The sequence below is a fragment of the Cuculus canorus genome, chromosome 1 (assembly GCF_017976375.1).
Source record: "Cuculus canorus isolate bCucCan1 chromosome 1, bCucCan1.pri, whole genome shotgun sequence".
Lineage (NCBI taxonomy): Eukaryota > Metazoa > Chordata > Aves > Cuculiformes > Cuculidae > Cuculus > Cuculus canorus.
Window position 1 is genome coordinate 105538534 of NC_071401.1, and position 20227 is coordinate 105558760.

A 20227-nucleotide genomic window follows, 5' to 3' on the forward strand; every position below is an offset into this window, starting at 1 on the left:
GCATGGCAATTATACTGTGTTGCATCGTAGGTTCCATACTCTCTCCTAATAACTATGCAATTTTCTCATGTCTGCATGGCACATATTTTGTGAGTTTTTCATTAAAAAAGCCAACAGAAACCAAATAATCTCTTGCCACATAACACATTATTGGAAGAATCATAAGGAGGTAGGATAAAGGAGCAAGCTTAATAAATGCTGCAAAGCATGCTGCTGCTCCTGAATGTTTGTCTTGGATTTCATATGATGTATGAGAAGCTGACATGTCTTGTGGGGGGATAGTTTACATTTTTTTATGAAAGGTTACAGTACTCTGGACCTATCATTTATTTACTTTTGTACTGGTGATGTAAATATTTTTTAAGGGTTTGACTCATTACATTTTTTGCAAACCCTGCACTCAAATGTGTGAGATTCACAGTATAATGAAAACAGAAATAATATCCCTAAATCACACCTGTCTGCGAGTAGAAAATCTGTCAACTCTTTCATTCCCAACTCTTCACCTTGAGTCAGGCAAAGAAAAAAAAAAACCAATAAAAAAGCTGGCTGCTATTTGGAAACAAATTCACTGGGAAAATGTTCCTTAGTTAAGAAGTGCTTTGCTGGGATATCTAGGCAAATACAAAACTTGGAAGAGTCAACATATTCTTGGTTTTTAGGTCACCTAGCCACGATTTGGAAAAAAATCTGTATCAGCCTTCTTTGTTTTGTGTTTCTGTTTGCTTGTTTGGGGGTGTTTGGTTTGTTTGCTTTTGTAAGTCATCCACTGAAGATTAGTTTTATGAAAAAAAAAGCACATCAGAGAGGTAGTGTAATATATTCAGATTATTCATCCAGTATGAAGATATTTATGAACAGATTGGATATCTTATATTGACTAAGAATTTATTCCAAGAGATGTTCAGCAACAGCAGAACATACCCCAGCCAGTAGGTTATTTTTTAGACAGTCCCACTTGCTGCTGGAATTAAGAAGTGGCAGATGCGATAAAGGGCACTGGTCTCTCAGTATTCCAGAAACAATCAGAAATCACTAGGACCAGCAAAAAGCTTCTCGATCCAGTGAAAATTACGGGATTTTTGCTCCGAATAACCTTTAAGTAACCTTGTTAAACTTATGAAAAGCACTTTAGGACTTCATGGTTTGTGCATAGAGCCCTGCACAGATTACTGGTATGATGTTTCTGCAAGGTAAACTAGGAGCTAAAGACTTGTGATGACTTTGCTTGTTTCCTTTCTGAATGGCTTTGTCTTGAATTCTTTCCTGCACAGTAGTATAATAGTAAAATATATGAATGAAAATTCAAACAGCTGATAACCCGATGATAAGTGCAGTATTTTGAGAGAGATGAGTCTGAATTCCTGTATGTCAGGCAAATGTATATCATGGTGCTCCATCTCCTACTAACATTTAAACAAATGTGTCTGCCACCTCATTTTGTGATGTTTGACCCTGCCATACTCTAAAAACACATTCATGAGTCTCTTTCTAAATAAAAAAATGTACTGTCGTTGTGGAGTTCAAGTGGTCTCAAGGTTATGCAGTGTTAATTAGTTTTGTGGTTTTTAATTCTGTTTTCAAATTTGGCCATAGCGGTCTTTCCATTCACTTTTGTGGCACTTGATTGATTTTGTTATTAACATTATAAGTCATGGGATCAGATAGTAGCAAGTCAGACTGACGTACATCAACACATGTCTACTGAAATGTACATTGATTTGTATCAAATCTTTTATCCTATAAAGGTGTTTAAATTTTTGGGTTACAATGTCTATGTGTATAACATAGATACATATATTACTCACAAATATTTATATAAATGCATTATATAAATATATACATATTTATTTATTCATAAATTATATCTACTTATAAATCCGCACTGTTACCTTATGTCTTCAGATAAAAATTATAAAGCCAGCTTTTCCTGAGTACAAGAAAATTCATCTTAAAAGTTTAATTAAAGAATAATCTATCAATGACAAATTACCAGAGGGTGGGTATGTCACTCACAGTGTTGGCATATAATTTCAAAGAATACAAGTGAATTCACCCGAGACTAACAGATCTGGGCATATATTTGCACTCAACAGACAAGGGGAACATAGCTGATAGGGAACTATTTCTAAATAGCTTCTATAGTAAGAGATTAGTTGGAAATTTCTTCACTCTGGAAGAAAAAGCAGGCACTAGAGCAAGTCTGCATCACTTGGAAAGTCTGAAAAAAATTCTACTAAAACAAGTAATCACTTGACAAGTTTAAAAACACTAGTGTGTTTTTTAAATGTGTTTTAGTTCATGAAGTCTCCCCATTGGACGAAATACTGAGCAGCTTTTTATTTGGCAGCATGGAGACAGTTCTTATAACCCTCTATCAACTTCTCTTTTGAAATACTGAGCACAGGGGCATCCATGGGAATATGAGAAGAGCTTTATTCCCTCAGTTCTATAATTCAAATAAATGAATTTGTACATGTGGTAACTGATCAGCTGCATGTGCATAAAGCCATTTACAAAACAGAGGCTGTGTGTACAGTTCCAATGTCACTGACAGGCTAAAAATTAGTTGTGTATTCTGTACCAGAAAATGCACTGGCAAATATTGTTTAACTACCCGTTGCATTTTTTTTTTGCACTCAGCTGAGTAACAGAAGTTCTTCAAGTGATTACAATTTTTCAGTTTCCCATGAAGTTACGATTTGTTGTCCATAAGTTGTTATTATTACATGGCCTCTATCAAGATAGATTTCAAATTGGAGACGTTGGCTGCCATTGTAAGTAAAAGCTATTTTCTTCTGCCTTTACTGAGGCATATGACCTCATAGAAATAACCTTACTGATAACTTCTGCTTAAGAAAAAACACCAGCATCGTAAAAGTCATAGTAAGCAATCTTAGCAGGACAGCAGAAAGGTTCCTTGGGGCTTTTTAATTATTTTAGTCCACAAGTTCTTTATAATGCATACAACAGAATCATAGAATGTTTTGGGTTGGAAAGAAACTCAAAGACCATCTAGTCCACCTCCCCTGCTGTGTGCAGGGACACCTCCTACTAGACTAGGCTGCTCAAGGCCCCATCCAATCTGTCCGTGAACACTTCCAGGGAGGGGCCACCCCTGACTTCCCTGGGCAACATCTTCCAGTGTCTCACCACCCTCATTGTGAAGAATTTCTTCCTAATGTCTAATATAAATCTTTCCCCTTCCAATTTAAAGCCATTCCCGCTAGTCCTGTCACTACATGCCCTTGTAGAAAGTCCCTCCTCAGCTTCCTTGTAGGCCCCCTTCAGGTACTGGAAAGCCTCTATAAAAGCAATGATTGTCAGTTTTTTATTCCTGCTCCACAGAGCATAGTTTTACCTTTGTCTCATCCAGGAGAACCTCGTAAATCAGGTGGAACAAAAATTACAGCAGTATCATATGGAAATTCCATTTAATGTGAAAGTAACATGCTGACAGACAGAAACCTATTATCCTGGGCTATGTATACTTCTCTCATCACCCTATACAGGAGAGATACACATACTCTAACTATAATCCTGTATGCCTTCTGGTCACTGTTATTTATTTTTAACTTTCTGTTGGGTTTATTGACTTCTCTTGATGATTACCTGCTACCAACCATTTGCTTATTTTTGACCCCTGAAACATGTCCAACATGTTCTGCTTGAAGGAATGTTGTCTTCAATAAAAGCTTAGAAATTTACATCTAAAGCTCACAGCTACAATTTTATATATAGACTCAATTGGACTATGTTTCTTTCAGGAACTACTTTGGGGTCTTAACCCAAAGGAATACATTTTGTCTCTGTCATGTCCTTCAGCATGAGTTCGGACGTATTATGTCTCTCCATCTATTCATGTTTTCTATAAGAAGAGAGTATTGGAATAAAGATCCAAAAGGTGACAGATTTAATGAATTTAATTTTTTTAATCAACAGCAGTGTTAAGTATGTTGTTGATTTCACTGTTATTGACTACAATGTCACAGTCAAGGCATTTGCTGTTAGCACTAGCGCTGATTGTACAACTTGTCCACCAGTTTGGTTTCAAGCCCACTGTAAACTGCAAGTCAGGCCCTTTCTGTTAGGATATGGATCATTCACAATTCATATGGAAAATCTGTGGGATCAAAAGCAGTACAGAGGTGTAATACTGGAGGCTGGCAGAGTTGACTGTATTCTGGTGATCACCTCTATTTTCAGGTGTTTCATCATGCATTTTGGTACTTTCTATAAAGCTTTAATGAAATGATAAGTGAATTTATGGTTTTCTTCAAATAGAAATTGCTTCTTTCAGCAGAGGAAAGGTGTACTATGGACATTCTTCTGGAAATACTGGTTCTTCAAACTTACAGTCTTTTCATAATGATGATCTGAGTATGCTTCCTTGAGGTTTTGAACAATCTTTATAATCTTTAGATTTCAATAAGGAGGACATTTAATGTCTTGCAAAAAATACTCACCATGTTGCAGACACTTGAGAGGACACTGGTTCAGCTTTATAAATTTTACTATGACTAGAAATTAGTTGATTTATTTTTAAATGTTTACATTCTTGTCTAATTGATTCATCAGTCTTTTTTTTTATTTTTTTTAATTATAGATTTCATTGGCTGGAGAGAAACTTATAAGTGTATCCCAATAAGAGTGAGTGTTTGGGAAAAATAAACAAACCTGAGTAATTCTCAATGGAATTTTATTCTTCCTGGCTAGTCTTTTATTTACTAAGTCCTCTTAAATGATTAGTTTCAGTTTGAGAGCTACTTTTTAATTAAATTATGTTAATAATAGCCTGTTTCCATAACACACAAGACTGTAAAAGGTGTTCAATAATGATCTGATAGTAATTAATTAATTAATTCTTTGGGAAAGAGCTTCCCAATGATAGCACTTTTGCATGCATGATAAACATATATAATAGATCATCATTCTAGCAGGCCGTGCAACTATTAGCAGCAAGATTTGAAATGCTCACTGGCTTTCTACTAGTAAGAATTTTAATTTAACTATAAATAATATTGTCAACACATATATTAGAAGGATTGAATCAGAATTTTGCACCAAAATAGAAGCCTCAGACCAGTTATGAAATAGCATCTACTATAATCATAAAGCAGGAACTGAACTGGTCACATTATTGTTCCATGATTAGGAATATCTTAATAATATATGGGAACATAGAAACACTTTATATGTCTAAGTCAAACCAAAACAGGCAGACAGTACTGATGATGGTCCTTTGCTGGCCTGATTTTAAAACATATCGAAGATTTACTTTTCCTTCCTACTTCCATGGGGGCCTAAGAAGATTTGAAAATTCAGATTGCAGATAGCCCAAGTTGGACAAACAATGTTAATGTATGGGTTGGTTTTTTTCATTTGTTTTGGGGTTTTTTTTGGCCACAACAGACTTGCCCGAATTTACAGAGGGAGATCACGTTAAAAACCGTCGGTATTCAAACTTTGTCTTAAGAAAGCTGATCATCATTAACCATTGCTGTTCACACATGGTATTTTACTTAGACTCAACTAGAAGTCAGACAGTAATTTATATCCTGTAGTCAGTCTGGAAAAGTCTGGTAAAATTTATAAGTGGTCATGAATGGAAGTCTCTAGCAGGTTAAGCCTTGGGGTAAGGTCAGTGAGGAGGCAGATTTAAGAAAGGAAGTCACACCTTGGTGATTTTCCTGACTTAAAATAAGGAGGCTTCACCTTAGTTTGTCAGATGAAAAACCGTGTTAAGATACCTTTTCCACAGAAGGTCGGACAGTATGTAAAGAGGTTTTGCAATGTAAATGTTAAGCTTCTTTGTGATGCTATTTGTTGTTATGTTTCAGGTTTGGCCATATAGCATTTTTTGAAGTAAAAAAATTATAAGATTACTTCATTCAGTTTCAAGCTGGTATTGTCAAATCATAGAATCATTAGCTTGGAAAAGACCGTAGAGATCATCGACTCCAACCATATCTGTCTACTACTAAATCATGTCCCCAAACAACTCATCTACCTGCCTTTTAAACACTTCCAGGGATGGTAACTTAACCACTTTCCTGGACAGTCTGTTCCAATGTTTGATAACTCTTTCTGTGAAGAATTTTTTCCTAATGTCAAATCTAAACTTCACCTGATGCAGCTTGATGTCACTCCCTCTTGTCCTATCACTTGTCACTTGGGAGAAGAGACCAACACCCACATGTATGCAACCTTCTTTCAGGTAACTGTAGAGAGCAATAAAGTCTCTTCTCAATCTCCTCTTCTCCAGGCTAAACAACCCCAGTTCCCTCAGCTGCTCTTCGTAAGACTTGAGCCCTTTCACCGGTTTCATTGCTCTTCTCTGGACACAGTCCAGGACCTCAATGTCTTTCTTGTAGCAAAGGGTCCAAAAATGAGCACAGGATTGGAGGTGCGGCCTCACCAGTGCCGAGTACAAGGGGCGAATCACTTCCCTGGTCCTCATGGTCACACCGTTTCTGATACAAGCCAAGATGCTATTGACCTTCTTGGCCACCTATGTACACTGCTGGCTCATGTTCAGTTGGCTGTTGACCAACACCCCGAGATCATTCTTCTCCAGGAAGCTTTCTCTTTCCCAAGCCTGTAGTGCTGCATGAGGTTTTTGTGCTCCAAGTGCAGGACTCTGAACTTGACCTTGTTAAATGTCATCCCATTGGCCTCAGCCCATGGGTCCAGCCTGTTCAGATCCCTTTGAAGATCCTCCCTACCCTCCAGTAGATTGTCATTTCTTCCCAGTTTAGTGTCATCTGCAAACTTGCGAAGGATGCATTCGATCCCCTCGTCCAGGTCATTGATAAAGACATTGAACAGAACTGGACCCAGCACTGAGGCCTGGGGGACACCACTTGTGACTGGCCTCCAGATGGAGTTAACTCCGTTTATCACAATTCTTTGAGCCTGGCCATCCAACAAGTTTTTTACCCAGCAGATGGTATGCCTGTGGTAGCCAGTTTCTCAAGAAGGCTACTGTGAGAAACTGTCAAAGGCTTTACTGAAGTCCAAGTATACTACATCCACAGCCTTTCCCTCACCCATCAAGCAGGTCAGTTTGTCATAGAAGGTGATCAGGTTGGTTTAACAGGAGCTGCCTTTATTAAACCCATGCTGAGTGGGCCTGATCACCCAGTTGTCATGTATGTGTTGTGAGATGACACCCAAGATGACCTGCTACATGACCTTCCCTGGAACTGAGGCCAGACTGACAGGCCTGTAGTTTCCCAGATCCTTCCTCTGGCCCTTCTTGTAAATGGGTGTAACATCTGCGAACCTCCAGTCCAATGGAACTTCCCCAGTCAGCCAGGACTGCTGCTAAATGGTGGAGAGAGGTTTGGCAAGCACCTCTGCCAACTCCCTTAATGTCCTCGGGTGAATCCCATCCATCCCTACCGACCTATGAATATCTAACTTGCCTAGCAGGGCTAATATGTCAGACTAATAGTTGTCAGGCAATCAAGTATCACAAGAGTTTGCTTGTGTACCTTCCTAAATTTTACAAAAGATTAAAATGTCATCGCTACTATTAGGGACATTGGGAATGTACTGATTAATTACTCTGTGCATTATACTTTGAAAAGTTTCAGCAGCTGGGTGTGTTTCAAGCATTCTTATCTTGTACTCAGTGTTTCAAAAGTTTATGTATTTACTTCCTAGACTTATGTTACGCATTCTGGTAAGACCACTAATTTAGCAGACCTCCACTTCAGATACTTTATTTTAAGCCTTAACTCCTTGTATCAGTACTTTTACGGTTTTTCCTAGTCTTCAAGGAGATTTCTGAATTTGTACAAAGTTCAAGAAAATCTATGATTGCACTGCATACTTGGGTAGAAGGATTAGTCTGTGAGGGTGATCAAGGAATCTTGGAGGATCAATGAATGTTTATTTTTTGGTAGATAACATCAAAAGTAAAAGTGTTTCACAATTCTAGGAAGGTGGGAAGGGAAGGGAATTAGAGACCTCCACCGTTATCTTAACATTTTTCAGTATGAAGAAAACTGTGAAAACCTAATGAAGGGGGATAGAGAAAACAAAAACAAACAATAATTTACTTTTTATTTCAGTTCTAAATAAAGTCACTGCAAGCTGTAAACCTTTCAGCAAAGTTTCCTCTCTGTCTATCCCATCTTTCTTCTTCTGTGCACACTTGAACACCTGTAGGTTACCAATGGTGCAAACTGGCAGGACATAACGCCTTTGTACAGAGGTTTTTGCTTTGCTTTTTGTCTGGATGAGCAGTTCATAACTTTCATTCTTTCACCTAAGCACTGAATAAAGCCTTCAGAATTTATTCTCATATTCATTACAGACAAATACCTCAGATTCTGATCAGTATATCTATTTCAATGGCTTTGTTCATAAACTTCACCTTCATTCCATTAATATCTAGGATTTGGGGTAAAATTATGCTTGTGCCTATTTGTATTCTCCACACAGACAAAATTGCTATTTAAATCAATTAATCAAGTAATGGCTTTCCCACCCTTTTCCTTGGGTTATACTGGAAAACATTATTTCAAAATTTCAGTTTCCTCCCTTCCTCGCAAAGCTGCTATGTACCTGAGTTCACTGTCCAGGTACCCCAGAATATTTTTAAACTGCAGTGAAGTTTGATCCAATTTCTATTTTCTCCGTTAGCCTGAAAGTTGGATAAAATCTCATTCAGCTTATGGACATGCAGGCTGTCCTTCAGTCATGATAAACATAAAAGCAATTCTATTTTAATTGTGCATCTATGTGTACAGACACGGCAGAAGCATAGCAGATGCAGACAGCTACAAACAATCGGAGGCTCGTTTACAGAACAAACCCAAGGAAAAAAGATCTTTCTGGACATCATGCTGGTAAAAACTTGTCCCTGTAAAATAAAATAAAATAAAATTAAATTAAATTAAAAAACCCACAAACAAATAAAGGGAACAAAACAACCAAAAATCCCCCAAACCCCCCCAAAAAAACCCCAAGCCCCAAACCCATTTTTGGTAAGTTAGCTGTTATGAGATTTCTGATGTGTTCAAGAAAAAATGTTTTTTTAGCACACTTCTGTAAAATGAGGTTTGTTTCAAAGAAACAGGATCATTGTAATTGATGTTTCCTTCTAACAGAAGCAGAAACAAGTAGAAAGATTCTGAACAATGATGAACAGCTCATATGAAAGGAACCAAAGTATTTTAATATTACAGATTTTTAGTTTCTGTGCTACTGGCCACTTTTGATTTTCATTTTGAGATTTTAACTCATTCAGTATCAAAAACATAGTCCTTTTTTTTTCAAAGAAACTAATATACTTGGTGAGAAAAACGACATTAAGAAGTCTAGGTCAAGAGTTAACATCAATAATTTTACTTTGAGCAAAAGTATTGTCCCCAAAAGGGGAGGGGTTAATGTGAGCTATTCAAAGTGAAAAGCAAAAATATTAATAAAAAAGGAAGACATGATGGAAATGTAGTTTACATAGCAATGAACAAGTGAGATCTCCAAAACAGCTTTGTGATATGAGAAAAAAAAGTTTTTGTTTATATTTAGTTTTCATTTTGATATGGTTTTATTCTGATATAAATTCAAACTCAATAAATGACTGTCAAAGCTCTTCATGTGGCTTTATTCTGTACTTCAATTCCTCAGCCGAGCACAAATTTTCACAAGATTGATCTTCAGCATAAAGAACATGCAAAAGCACTTTTTTCAAGTAGGAGGGAAATATAGGTAAGACATAGTACTCCATCAGAAACTATTAACTTTCAACATCCTTAACACTGACTAGCTTTAAGGTAATTGAGATCAGTTAATGTTTCGCTGGGAAAAGAACCTTATTTTTCAAAGTCTATCATCAAAACTTCTATCTGCACTGAGAACTCTAGAAATTGAACGGGATTCCATCTCAGTTCCTGCAGGCTGCTGAACATATTCTTTATAATTTTAAATTTAAACCTCTCTGGGATAGTCTCATGAAAACAGAACATTTCATTGGGTGAGTAAGGGAGTAACAAAGCTATTCGCCCCTTTCTGGTCGATTGTATCGATTGTGATTCTGACATTTTCAAGTGTATTTCTCTATTTACTCCAATTATACTAAGCATGATTGTTAAGATGATTGTCTCAGACTTTGAAAGACATTCAATGAGCCAGCTCACTTGTAGTTGTGCCAGAAGTAATTAATTTTTCTAAATCTAAAATGACCAAGGGTGCATTCTGCTTTCTGTTTTGAATTAAAATAACTTCTCCACTGCTGTGTTATTCCTGGTTTATATTGATTTTAGGTTCAAAGAGTATTAACTTCAAATCTAAATTTTCTTTTAACCTGTGGAGAACATGAAGGGATCACAAGCTCTACTCCGAAATTTCCCCAGGGGGCTCATCCAAAGCTTAACAAAACATTCTCACTGACTCAATTTCCCTCGCTGTCTTTGAAGGACTAACTCTTTTTCCTTCAAGTTCAGTTTTTTGGGGAATCTTTTAATTCAAATGCAAAATATCCCTAACTAGGAGTAGTTTTCCTGCAGCTGGAATTATTTGAATTTTTGCAAATCTCCAAAGGCAAAACAACAATCGGAAAAAAGAAAAATATGTATTTAAAAGTAATTTTCATTGAAAGAAGATCTCACCTGTGATGGGTTAGCCTTGGGATAGGAAATAAAATGAACAAGTACAAGAAAGCTCCCATGTTGAAGTAAGGACAGACAGATTGCTTTGTGGACAAAAGAGACTCAAATTGAGGAAATTTAAATTAATTTATTGTCAATTAAAATAAATATTTAGTTACTGATTCAGGTATTGGTAAACAAAAGGCAAACATTAAAGCCACATTTCTCCTCTCCTTTTCCCAAGGTCAGCTTCTCTCCTCCTCTCCACATTCCTCTCTACAACCTGAGTAGTGCAGAAGATACCTGAGGGTCACAGTCAGCACCAGCACTTTCTCTGTGCTACTCCCTCCTTCTCACATCTTGTCTCTGGTCCAGCACGGGCTCTCCATGATGACAGATCCTTTGGAAACAGCTATGTGCATGGGGCCCTCTATGGACTGCAATATATGCCTGGTGCAGTGCCATGGAGCATGTTTTCCTCCTCTGCTCTTGATGTTGTCTCTCCTATTTCTCACACGTTTTCTAATCTGAGGATCTGATCTCTCTGTCAGACACCTTCTGCCCTTCCATACACAGACACTCTCCATGTTGCCATCAGCATGGTTGCGGGGCTCAGCAGTGCTCTATGGTGGAGTTGTTGGAGTCAACTGAAAGTGACTGAGTCACCGGGGCAGCCCTAGACACTCCTCACACAGGATACCCCTTGACACTTGCATCCAATGCAAATTCAAACAAAATATTTAAATCAAAGTTTACCTCTGGGCCATTTCTTCCAAATTTGGTTTCTGTTTTTTTGGCACTTGCAGTTAATTTCAACCAATAAAATCTGTAGCTGAAGCGGTATGGAGGAGCCATTGCAGTCAGCCTTCTAATTTGAAACAGGAGCGTGCACTTTTGGAAACCAATTTAGTGACTGTCTCGATTTGCCATGCCACAGTCCGTACTGTGGTGCAGCCTCAGAGTGCACAAACCAGGCTCACATGGACACTTCTAGCTCAAGCCAACGCCAGGCACAGCCTCAGAGTAGGGCTGAGCTGGTCTGAGCACCATCATGCATGGGAAGGGCGCAGGCACAGGCATGGTCACGGGGATGTGCAAGGGCACGGTTGTCAGCACCGTTTTGTTACCTGCTGTGTGGCACATCTCACTAGTGCACAAACAGATGCATTCACAGAGAGACAAACACACTGATATTTGGTCCAGGGTCTTTCAAATGCCTCAAAGTATTGTGACCAGAGTGATATGATGTTTGCTTGCTGGACTACACGCAATGAGCTTGACAGTGTCAATCTAAAACCTAGTGAGACAGAAGCCATGTGACCAAAAAAATGTAAAAAAATACAAGTTGGTTTGACACAGTAATTACCTCTATGATAGCTCTTTCTAGGTAACATAAATTGGTGATGACAATGTACGGAAATTCACCTCTTTAGCACTGTTTTCTGAATAAAATTTCCCACAGCTGTCAATCAGGGCATTTTACCCTCACATTAAATTAGCACCACTTATTTTAATAGTGTCTTTTGTACAGTGCTGAAAGGTGAACTATTTTTTAATTCAATGTTGAGAATACTCTGTTGTGTTAAAAGTTCCTGGTTTTATGTAGTCTGTGTTATTTCTTAACTAAAAGTCTTACACATATGAACTTTATTTTCCTAGCATGGTCCTGATCTGTAGACCATATGCTGAGAAGTACATTTTAGTCTTTTTATTTCACAATTAAAAGTGAATGATAATTTCTCTTTGACCATAGTCACATACATTTCCTTTTCACTGTACTGTTTTACTGCAAGATGTGATCTGCTCCATATAACAATTACCGTATTTGGAAATTTTATTAGAACAACAAATGACTTTTAAAATGATTCTTGTGCCTCCCCTGCACCATCAATAAAACACTGTAAAAGTAACTGATACAAAAGACCTTGCATAGGCTTGTTAATGCTACAGGTAGTTTTACAAAGAGGTTATAGCAACCTAAAGCTGAGTATTTCAAAGGTAATTCTCAGGCAAATGTCTTTTCTTGTCAAAACAGAAGCTACAAAATTCAGTGTGCTACAGCAGAACACACCAGAAATGAGCCACTGAGTCCAAGGGTGACCTACACATCATGGAGGTTTAAATATTCCCATGGAAAGAGTGAGGACTTCAGTTTCCATTTCTATTCCAAGCACTTATTTTGTCCCATAATAATCAGTTACTAGCTGAGACAAAGACTGAACCCCATGTTTCATCCTTCATTGCCCTGATGCCTTGGCAGAAGACTCACATCCCTTCAGAAACAATGAGAAGCTCTTTCAAGAAGCAATGTTATGCTCATTGTTCTTTTTTTTCCTTTCCCACATTAAATAAGCTGTTTGACACAGAACCATAAAAGCTTCTGTGTGACAAGCATTGTAGTTTGAGGTAAATTAGAGGCAGTTTTAAGACCAACTCACTTGCTGTATGTAACTCCATTTCTTTGAGAAATAACTGCATGGTTTTTAGACAGGGTTGTTCTCTAAAATGATAACACAGGGCATTGGAATGCAAAAAAGGCCAATGCTTATACTTAATCAAGGCCATCCTCAAGACGGTGGAAAAGAAGCCGTGGCTGCAAGGAGGGTCGAGTACGGCAGGTGACACTAAACTGACCAACAGATACTCTATCCCATATATGTCATACTCAGTATAAATTTGAGAGATTACTAGAGACTTGCTCTCTTCTGTGATGACATAAAGTGAGGACCTCACTTGTTTGGTTGCTCCTGATCCCAGATCCGTGTGTTCCTGAATCCAGTTCCTGAGTCCAGCTCCCTCCTAGACGTGGACCTATTTCCTTGTGTCTGCTCTGTAGTATTTGTGGTGACATACAGTCATCAGGGGGTGGGCTGGGGACACACTCTTACATATTTGTATATATTTTATTACTTTGTAATTATTTGCATTGTTATCATTATGATTAGTATTTCATTAAAGCTGTAGTTCTAGTTTCCAACCCATAAGTTTTTTGTTTGTTTTTTTTTTTTCTCTCATTTCCCTCTCTCCTTTCCCTGCAGGGTATGGGATGAGAAGGGATTTTGAAGCTCAACTGCATGGATTTATCTGACGAATTTGGCTGGGTGGGGCTAAAACTTGACAGACAAGTTAGCCCCTCTCAGATTTGCCTGTAACGTACCATGAAGGATACTCTGAAAAATACTGGCTATGTGCGTTCCAGACCTGGAAGTGCAACAGAGGCTTCCTGACTCTAAGTTCAGAAAGGGACAGCTTTGGAAAAATAAAAACAGAAAACAAGCACTTATAAAATTATGTTTATTATAAATTACCAACCTTGGATGTGAATTTTTATTTTTAAATATTTCAGGTTTGCTTAGGTCTGTGATTTTTTCTTGGATTTATATCAGGCAATCTAGTCCCATAAAGCAAGCTGCACCGTTATTATGAGACTTGCACACAGTACATTTAACCAAGTGCTTAATCCTTCTCTGTTTGCTACATTCTTCCAGAGCTATCCAAATGCATAGGTGGTAGTGCTTACTAGCTTGAAACTCTCTGTGTCTGAGATTCCAGCATCTTCATGCACAGATGCAGAGCGTTTTGACTCATTTGAGCTACTTGGTGAGCCTAGATCTCATTTCAGAGACAGAATCTAGCTGTGTCATTTGTGTTTCCTGATGAGTCAATGCCAGGCTCACCCGTGGAGCCGGCTCAGCACACTACAAATGAAACACACTTAGGGTCTGAAATGGTGGTAATGCCACCCACCTTCCTGCTGGTGAAGGATAAGGAAGGACACTTACAGGTCAAAAGTGGTCTACAAGTTTCTCCAGCTGGCCCCTGCCTTCTCTGAGACAAGAAGAATAATAAGTGCAGAGCTCTCCTTGTCCTTACCCCAGAACGTGCAGGCTGGCTCCATGCTGGGTACAGCTGGAAGGCATGAGCATCTGATGGCAGAATGACAAGCAAAACAGATAGTCACTGATGAAAAAGAGGAGTGAAGCAGGTTGCTACCACTGTGCAGGGAGGTGGGTCACCCACTTGGACAGATGTTTGCAGTTGTGCAGATGGCCAAGAGGAGAAGCTGTTTGCACCACATGGGCAGGGAAGCATGTGGGTTTCTGCACACAAGGGAAAGATGAAGTATCCTTCTAAGAATGAAGGGAAGAGAGGTTTGCAGCAAGGTGAGACAGAGGTTGCTCTAGAGTCAGCAGGAGGAAGGACTTCTATATGCGCATTCAGTACTAACAATAAGATGGGTCACCCTGGACCCTACAAATTATTGGTTACTGTACTAATTATTGGTTACTCTACTAATCTCCATTTCCTGCCTTGCCTGAGGTCTTCATTAATCACTTTGGCTTCAGCTAAACTTTACATAACTACATAGAAGAAAAACTTGTAAGATTAAAAAAATTTTGTAGAGGCTCAGAGGTATCAAATAAACCTTAAACTACTTTAAATTTGTGACTGAAGAAGGCTCCTCTCTCTGGTCTCTAAGGTATTAAAAATAGATATATAGGGAAAATTGCATTTAGGGCTTTTTGTGAGCACTCAGATTTCATTCCATTCTCCTTTATCCACATACTCCTTTATGCACTGAAACTTTTCATCAGACAGACAAATTGGATAACGTGAGGCCTTTCTTTAAAAAATGAAAGAAACAAGTAAGCCTTTGCTAGGAAGCAAACCTATTCAATCAGCTTCTGTGTAAAAGCAGTTTTCAACATTAGCAACTGGATACCACCCATTAGCATGACTTAGTGCAGCTGCAAAATGCTGCCAAACTTTTGTGTTACAATTATTAGGTGACAGCATTGCATAAAATAAACCAGGGCTGCCACTGTAGGCTCTCATTTGTAGCAATTCTTTTTTTAAAAGCTGATGAAGAACATCAGGCAGTTCCGTGGCACAAGGTAAATCTGGGAAAGATCAGATAGTCCCATGAGAATAAAGAAAAAATTGCAGTACAGGACCTCTTATCAAATTAAAAGCCTGTTGCATTTCTGCTTCGGCTTTTGCTTTCCAAGAGCAAAATGCTGAAGCATTTTCTGCAATAAAACAAACATTAGTTCCCAATATTTGTATGTCACATATCAGGTTGCAGAAACTTACTGTAGTATCTTTCCAGCTATTCAGAAAGAATAGTTTATAAAAGGCAATTGTAAGTCCACCTCTGTGGTTAGGTTTGTTGTTTGTTGATTTAAATAAGATAAACTATTTATTAGTTAAATTCTCTAAAAAGAGAGGCAAAAATAGAGATGGTGTCTTTTAAATGATGGATTTTTTTTTCCTCTGTGAAAGTAGATGGTTCAGAAGGAACTCACTTGATTATGACTTTAAATAAAGACCTGCAAATCTTATCAGGACCACAGAAAGGTTCCTTAGGACTTCTTAATTATGTTAGTCCCCAAGATCTTTATAATACATAGAACAGAATCCTAGAATGTCTTGGGTTGGAAACGACCTTAAAGATCATCTAGCTCCAGCCCCTTGCCATGAGCAGGGACAACCTACGTGGGCAGGGACACCTTCCACTAGATCAGGTTGCTTAAAGCCTCATCCAGCCTGGACTTGAACACTTCTGGTATGGGGCATCCACAACTTCTCTGGACAACCTGTTCCTGTTCCTGCTGCAACCTCAAGGTTTACTGGAATAAAAATCTGAAATTCTGTTGCATGAAAGTTTGATTAGAAGATATAACTACTGTTCTTTTTTATTAGTGTCCTTTTTTATTACTTTCCAAATTTTGATTCACAAAGCATGTTTCTGGTCATAGAAATTTCCACTGGGTTCGTGCCCATCAAAATAAAATTATTGGGGTTATGTGGTGTCTATTCTACAGTTCAAGAATAATCAGAATTGTAACTGAATACTGAGAATTTGGACCTTCAGAACAACTTAGTCACAAAATTTTGAAAAACAGACCTCTATGTAGTCTGTATATATTCTGCTCTTTGTGAAGAATTAACATGTAGTTACAGAAAATGTATCAGTGTAAACACATTTTAGCTAAAGAGGAAGATCTATACATTTTGTTTCACTTAAATTTTCATTTGGCAAACAACAGAGTAACTGGATCAGCTTCCAGACTGCTTACTCCAAGGTGATGATTTAGGGAACACTCTTTACCCCAGCAATCCCTTTCTCCACATCTATGGGCACAATATGACTTTAAAAATTCAGATAAGTGGTCTGTCATATATCTTTGATAGACCATACCATAGACAAGGCTATACTTTTTCACTTTTGCATTTGCTCTCAGAATGTTTGTTTATCTAAGTGGACTTCGAATTAGAAAATGCACATGATTTCTCTTATTTCCTTGTCTAGCACATCTCAAACGGTTATTTTAACTTACACTTAGTACCTGAAGAACTTCCTAAACTCTAAAGATTTATAACCTGCTGTAGGATCAACCTTGAGAAACTTTATTTCAAACTACAATTGTGGTGTAGTGATCACATGAGCAAATATAAGTAGCTAGTAGAAATCAATAGGTCAAACACTCTTTTCTCATGTAAGTCTGTCAGCTCAGAATACACCCTTTGAGATCAACATATTTATTCTGGATTTACTGCTTTTTCCATGGCTAGCCTGATGCAATGACCTAGGCTTGGGATTTCTTAGAATGTATCTGTTATATCACTTGCCATACAATGAAGTTTAGGCGTCACTTCAAAAAGATTCAGATTAAATATCACAACAGGTAAATAAAACCTCTAAATATTTTAAAAGAAAGGTATCATTAATACTCTGCTTGAATAGACTGAGAGCTAAACATTGGAATAACTGCAGAAAGAATGGAATCTACAACTAATTATTAATACTGATTTGTATTAGAGATTTTGGTTAGAGTTAGGATATTAAATTTCATGTGTACAGGTTTTCACACAATACCATCAGAAAGCAAATTAAGAAAAATTGGATTCTAGATCAATATAGATTGTGTTTGAGAAGATAAGATTTAACGGATGAGAAATGCAGTTTAAACATAGTTATAGAACAATGATAAATCCAGGAAAAAAAAAAAAAGCAGTCTCTGTTAAATGGGGAAGTGCTACATGATATAGATAAAGATTTGGAGGTTAAAAGCATGTATCAAAAACTAAACAGGCCTTGGAGTTGTCAATGCTTGAGTAGAAGAGCTGTAAGAAAAGCCTATTTATTGCAGGAAGATTTTTTGAATCGGTGACTCTCTGAGTTAGTACTTGAACATTATTGCACCGCTGGGTTAGGGAGGATGCCATGGAGCCATGATTTGTCAGCATTCAGAGATGTTATTGAAAATACCATTGATTTGTATGTTGGAGTTTTTTCCTCAGCAGCGAAGTGTGTTAATTCTGGTTCCCTGGATAATTTCAAATAGCTAGTTATATTGAAAGCTGTATAGAGTAGATGATGTGACTCATTTTATTCTGAAATGATAGGTTTTTTTCCGCCTTGTTTCAAAATTGTTATTGCAAAGTCAGACAAAGTCAGGCAAACTGATTTTCTCATTCCGATTAGAAAGTTTTTCTTACCTTTTTGGCATAAGGTAAAACAATGATTTTCTAATGCCTTTTTAAAAAAAAAAATTTGGAAACCCCTAGCATTCTCATGATTTAGAACAGCAATTTGAAATTAAATGCATAAGACAGCATTTATCAGAGATCTGCCTTTTGCCATCCCTGTAAAAACCTACTCAAGCTTGTTACGCCTTTGGGAAATGACTGCACATGCTTAGTGGTGATGCATTCAATTTTTTAACAGTTAAATATTCCTGAAAGATACCAACTGCACTGCCAATGCTACAGTCGGGGCTCAGAATGACTTTCCCTGCTATTGTCTTCTAAGCTTATGCAGGCCATGCCCAGCCCAGCAGCTGCACCAAAAACTGAGTCTATCACTGTAGTGCTCTCAGTGACATCCTAGCAAGGACTCGAGGGGGATGTGGTAAGAAACATCCCAGAATCAAATACAGAGGAGATAAAGTCTAGCAGTCATATGAGAGGAAAAATCCCTGGCTAAAGCAGGACAAGACAGAGACTGGAATGGCAGCCTTCTATGGAAAAGGCTGTGATTCTTAGGGTGTAATGAGAAAAGAGTGTGGGCCTATGAGATTAATGATGTTGGTACAAGAAGTTTGAGCGATGTGATGTGGAAAAGACCTCAAAGATAAAGTCTAGAACCGTAGGCAACAAAATGAGTCTGGAAAGGGAGAGCATGAAAGAAGCCAAATGAGGAAGAAGAGATGGAAACAGCAGATGACTTATGAACAAGCTTATTGTGTAACCTTGAGGTCACGTACCTTCCACACACTCAATCAGTTCCTAAGTTTTAATGAAGTTTAGACTTGGAGGGGGAAGCCTTAAGCATCACATCTAACCTTGGCCTCTTTGTTTCAGAGCTGGGTACTCTAATTCTGCTGGGATATCTGCCCCATCATTTAAAGAACTCTGTCTTTCTTCCCCCAGGGTCTCCCCTCAGAGGTTAGCCTACCTGTTTCCTGGCCTTGAATGATTCATCCTTCCCAGGAATTTTTCCCCTCTTTATCCATAAATCTCTCAGCAGACCTAGCTCCAAGACAGATGCTTCTTTCTTCTCCCAACCTTTACACTCCTCTTCTTTATCTGTGAAGACATCACTAACGCTGTAACCCTTGAATATCCACCTGCTTCCTGACAGCCTTATATCCAAGCACACTTATTTTGCTGCTCACCATAGAACTTAACTGCACAAAAAATCCAAGCGTTTCAAAAAGCGACCACTGGCAAATACTCAAATTATTCTTAAGGGCAACAAACAGAAAACGTCAGAAGGAGACAATATAGTTACTTAATTACACAGTTGACTTAAAGCAGCTTCTAGAATCTCAGCATGTAACTTCTACTGACCTTAAGTTCTATTTCAGGCAACATAATCCCTTTAGAAAGACAACTATATGAACAGACCGATGGCAATTTTTTGTCTTGTTTCTTTGTTTTTTTCTCATTTTCTTCTTCTCTCTCTTTTTTTTTTTTTTTTTATTTGTCTGAGGAGAAGGAAAAAAGCTATGAGTGGCTAGGCAAGGAGTATAAAGAATAAAACTTAGAAATGGGAATCCCATTCCTTGCTTTTGAACATGACTGAGCAAGCCCATTGATTTCTCTGTGCCTCTTTTTCCAGCAGTATTGTTCTCTCTTTCTTCATTTAGCTGTGTGGAAAGTAGAGACATATTTAGGGGGCGGATGTGTTTGGAGGCATTTGTAAGATGATGCCTTACATATGACTAAAACAAAGCCCACCCCCAGCCTGTGAAGGCAACCTCTCCCTGCTTGTATTGCTTGGGATTTGAGAAAACTTTTAGCAGGAAACTCCAAGAACATTTCCATCAGTTACATGGAAGCAAATATAACTTCTGATGAGAGTAAAGAAGAGATCAGGACTGATGGCAGGAATGATTTCAGGGCTAGTCTATTTGGCAGATGGGTACCCCTTGACCAAAATATGTTTTGTTCTGTCCCACCAAATGCTAGATGACAGACTAAGAAATAAGGAATACCAGTTAAGCCTACAGAATGAAGTAGTTTGACTTGGAAAACAGTGACTCTGAAAGGAATTTAGGGGTCACAGTAGATATATGACTCCCAAAACGCTTAATGTGGTACTGTGGGAAAAGAGTTAATGC

At 38.0% G+C, this 20227-nt stretch overlaps 1 long non-coding RNA gene across 3 annotated transcripts in view; it reads right to left on the minus strand.

The window, feature by feature from the left end:
* LOC128851003 (uncharacterized) overlaps positions 1-20227 on the minus strand; it is a 110310-nt gene that overhangs the window by 29705 nt on the left and 60378 nt on the right. The window contains exon 3 of one of the 3 annotated variants that reach the window (XR_008448283.1): positions 19060-19753. The exons of 1 other annotated variant lie outside the window; for it this stretch is intronic. This is a non-coding gene — a long non-coding RNA (uncharacterized LOC128851003). Of the gene's footprint in view, positions 1-10822; positions 19754-20227 lie in introns of those variants that run through there. One more of the 3 variants, XR_008448282.1, reaches the window with a different exon arrangement.